The following is a 5000-nucleotide window of genomic DNA, read 5'->3' as shown; positions in this document are numbered from 1 at the left end:
TGTGCACCTCGAGCGGCAGTACTTTAAACGGCGCCGTCTTCGGCGTGGACGGCATGAACCAAGTCGGCAAGCATCGTCACCCAGCACACAGACGTCCACTAACAATTCCTCCCCCCTGCAAATTGCGCGCCGCGAACGGCAGTACTTTCAAGTATGCCGCCTTCGGCGGGGACATCGTGAACCAAATCGGCAGGCAGGCGTCGTCAGCCGGTCGACCGACCCCCAGTTGCATTGCCCCAACGGCCATTGTGCACTTCGAACAGAACAGTGCTTTTAAAATATTCCGCCTGCCGCGTGTACATCATGAAACAAATGGAAAGGACGAACCGGGCGTGCAACCGATGCACGGAGAGTGACAGGTCGTCAAGCAAGTCCGTGGCAATCCGTCGGCCGACTCGGCCGCGGCCAGCAGAGGCGTTTTGGCCCGGGCGCGCCGAACTTTGCGCGCCCTCGGTATGCGTAACACTAGCACATGCCTTCAAAACTCACTACAAAATAACCCCAAAGTATGCCGCCTTCCCCGTGGGCCTTGTTACCAATATCTTGCCCTGCTTCCTGATGCCCTTATGGGGTCGGCTCTGTTCTTGCAGAACCCTCAGGTGGTGCAGAGTCTGGGCCATTTTATCAATATCTTGCCCTGATTCCTGATGCCCTTATGGGGTCGGCTCTGTTCTTGCAGAACCCTGAGGTGGTGCAGAGTCTGCGCCTTGTTATCAATATCTTGCCCTGCTTCCTGAAACCCTTATGGGGTTGGTTCTGTTACAAAACCCTCAGGTGGTGCAGAGTCTGGGCCACTTTATAAATAACTCTGCCTGCATTAGGGTCAGGGTCAGGGTTAGGGTTAGGGTTAGGGTTAGGGTTAGGGTTAGGGTTAGGGTTAGGGTTAGGGTTAGGGTTAGGGTTAGGGTTAGGGTTAGGGTTAGGGTTAGGGTTAGGGTTAGGGTTAGGGTTAGGGGTAGGGGTAGGGGTAGCGGTAGGGGTAGGGGTAGGGGTAGGGGTAGTTTGAACTACTGCCGCTCCAGGCGCGCACTGTGCGTGGGTAATTTTCAGTGGGCGTCGGTGTGCTGGGTGACGATGCCGCCCAGACTCTGCACCACCTGAGGGATCTGCAAGAACAGAGCCGAACCCGCAAGGGTATCGGGAAGCAGGGCAAGATATTGATAACAAGGCCCAGACTCTGCACCACCCGAGGGTTCTGCAAGAACAGAGCCGACCCCATAAGGGTATCAGGAAGCAGGGTGAGATAGTGACACCATTTGTAAAACCGGCAAATCCCACCCAGGAAACATTGCAAAAATTGGCCTCTAATGCTGGAACGTGGGTAAAGCCAAACAAACACGACACGTTTTAAAAGAACGTTACTAAAACAGCCTGGGATATGCCCATGACAAAGGATAGGCCGAACCTCACCAGAAAAAAAGAGAGGGAGACCACGGCAGAGCTGAGGGATAAACATGAGATGGTGATAAAACCAGCAGACGAGGGGAGCAGTAGGGTTACAAATTAATGTCAATATGGGGCCTGCTCCCACTGGGTAATAGACAAAAACATAGAACAGGGTGACAGGAGAGACTGGATAGCACAGAGGATAACCCGTGAGCGAAATAATGGGGTGTATGCAGTTCAATGTAAGGAGTGTACCTTACGGTACATAGGCGAAACAGGTAAAACAGCCTCAGCGGTGATCGACGTGTCAAAGAGGAGTCACAAAGACGGGCAAAATAAAGTGGTTGATTATAGACAATAGACAATAGACAATAGGTGCAGGAGTCGGCCATTCAGCCCTTCGAGCCAGCACCGCCATTCAATGCGATCATGGCTGATCACTCTCAATCAGTACCCCGTTCCTGCCTTCTCCCCATACCCCCTCACTCCGTTATCCTTAAGAGCTCTATCCAGCTCTCTCTTGAAAGCATCCAACGAACTGGCCTCCACTGCCTTCTGAGGCAGAGAATTCCACACCTTCACCACTCTCTGACTGAAAAGGTTCTTCCTCATCTCCGTTCTAAATGGCCTACCCCTTATTCTTAAACGGTGGCCCCTTGTTCTGGACTCCCCCAACATTGGGAACATGTTTCCTGCCTCTAATGTGTCCAATCCCCTAATTATCGTATATGTTTCAATAAGATCCCCCCTCATTCTTCTAAATACCAGTGTATACAAGCCCAATCGCTCCAGCCTTTCAGCATACGACCGTCCCGCCATTCCGGGAATTAACCTAGTGAACCTACGCTGCACGCCCTCCATAGCAAGAATATCCTTCCTCAAATTTGGAGACCAAAACTGCACACAGTACTCCAGGTGCGGTCTCACCAGGGCCCGCTACAACTGTAGAAGGACCTCTTTGCTCCTATACTCAACTCCTCTGGTTACGAAGGCCAACATTCCATTGGCTTTCTTCACTGCCTGCTGTACCTGCATGCTTCCTTTCATTGACTGATGCACTAGGACATCCAGATCTCGTTGAACTCCCCCTCCTCCTAACTTGACACCATTCAGACAATAATCTGCCTTTCTACTCTTACTTCCAAAGTGAATAACCTCGCACTTATCTACATTAAACTGCATCTGCCATGTATCCGCCCACTCACACAACCTGTCCAAGTCATCCTGCAGCCTTATTGCATCTTCCTCACAATTCACACTACCCTCCAGCTTAGTATCATCTGCAAATTTGCTAATGGTACTTTTAATCCCTCCGTCTAAGTCATTAATGCATATCGTAAATAGCTGGGGTCCCAGCACCGAACCTTGCGGTACCCCACTGGTCACTGCCTGCCATTCCGAGAGGGACCCATTTATACCCACTCTTTGCTTTCCGTCTGTCAACCAATTTTCTATCCATGTCAGTACCCTACCCCCAATACCACGTGCCCTAATTTTGCCCACTAATCTCCTATGTGGGAGCTTGTCGAAGGCTTTCTGAAAGTCGAGGTACACCACGTCCACTGACTCTCCCCTGTCAATTTTCCTAGTTACATCCTCAAAACATTCCAGTAGATTTGTCAAGCATGATTTCCCCTTCGTAAATCCATGCTGACTCGCAATGATCCTGTTACTGCTATCCAAATGCTCAGCAATTTCGTCTTTTCTAATTGACTCCAGCATCTTCCCCACCACTGATGTCAGACTAACTGGTCTATAATTACCCGTTTTCTCTCTCCCTCCCTTCTTAAAAAGTGGGATAACATTTGCTATCCTCCAATCCACAGGAACTGATCCTGAATCTATATAGAACATTGAAAAATGATCTCCAATGCTTCCACTATTTCTAGAGCCACCTCCTTAGGTACCCTGGGATGCAGACCATCAGGCCCTGGGGATTTATCAGCCTTCAGTCCCATCAGTCTACCCAAAACCATTTCCTGCCTAATGTGGATTTCCTTCAGTTCCTCCATCACCCTAGGTTCTCCGGCCCCTAGAACATTTGGGAGATTGTGTGTATCTTCCTCAGTGAAGACAGACCCAAAGTAACGGTTTAACTCGTCTGCCATTTCTTTGTTCCCCATAATAAATTCCCCCGTTTCTGTCTTCAAGGGACCCACATTTGCCTTGACTATTTTTTCCCTCTTCACGTACCTAAAAAAACTTTTGCTATCCTCCTTTATATTATTGGCTAGTTTACCCTCGCACCTCATCTTTTCTCCCCGCATTGCCTCTTTAGTTAACTTTTGTTGCTCTTTAAAAGAGTCCCAATCCTCTGTCTTCCCACTCTTCTTTGCTATGTTATACCTCCTCTCCTTAATTTTTATGCTGTCCCTGACTTCCCTTGTCAGCCACAGGTGTCTCTTACTCCCCTTAGAGTCTTTCCACCTCTTTGGAATAAATTGATCCTGCAACCTCTGCATTATTCCCTGGAATACCTGCCATTGCTGTTCTACCGTCTTCCCTGCTAGGGCCTCCTTCCAGTCAATTTTGGCCAGCTCCCGCCTCATGCCTCTGTAATCCCCTTTGCTATACTGTAATACAGACACTTCCGATTTTCCCTTCTACCTTTCCATTTGCAGAGTAAAACTTATCGTGTTGTGATCACTGCCTCCTAACGGCTCTTTTACCTCTAGTCCCCTTATCAGATCAGGATCATTAAAAACACTCACTCTATTGGCCGTGATTTAACCTAGCACACAGTGTTGCAAAGCCCATGCAAAGTCCAGTGGGCCAAGCAAACAAATAAGATAGATCTGGCTCGGCGTTCCACATCTCCACATCGTCACCCAGCACGCCGACGCCCATTAACAATTCCCCCGCAAATTGTGCACCTCGAGCGGCAGTACTTTAAACGGCGCCGTCTTCGGCGTGGACGGCATGAACCAAGTCGGCAAGCATCGTCACCTAGCACACAGACGTGCACTAACAATTCCTCCCCCCGCAAACTGCGCGCCGCGAACGGCGGTACTTTCAAGTATGCCGCCTTCGGCGGGGACATCGTGAACCAAATCGGCAGGCAGGCGTCGTCAGCCGGTCGACCGACCCCCAGCTGCATTTCCCCAACGGACATTGTGCACTTCGTACAGAACAGTGCTTTTAAAATATTCCGCCTGCCGCGTGGACATCATGAACCAAATGAGCAGGCAGGCATCATATCATATCATATCATACACATACAGCCGGAAACAGGCCTTTTCGGCCCTCCAAGTCCGTGCCGCCCAGCGATCCCCGTACATTAACATTATCCTATACCCACTAGGGACAGTCAGCCCCCAGCACAACGACGCCCCCGCTAACAATTCCCCACGCACATGGTGCGCTCGAGCTGCAGCACTTTAAAGTACGCCGCCTTCGGCGGGGACATCGTGAACCAAAGGAGCAGGCAGCCATGGTCACCGCCAGCACAACGACGGCGCCGCTAACAATTCCCCGCGCACCTTGTGCGCTCGAGCTGCAGTACTTTAAAGTACGCCGCCTTCGGCGGGGACATCGTGAACCAAAGGAGCAGGCAGCCATGGTCACCGCCAGCACAACCACGGCGCCGCTAACAATTCCCCGCGCACCTTGTGCGC

The sequence above is a fragment of the Rhinoraja longicauda genome, unplaced genomic scaffold, assembly GCF_053455715.1.
Source record: "Rhinoraja longicauda isolate Sanriku21f unplaced genomic scaffold, sRhiLon1.1 Scf000083, whole genome shotgun sequence".
In the NCBI taxonomy this organism is placed as follows: Eukaryota; Metazoa; Chordata; class Chondrichthyes; order Rajiformes; family Arhynchobatidae; genus Rhinoraja; species Rhinoraja longicauda.
Note: the sequence above shows the minus strand (reverse complement) of the source record.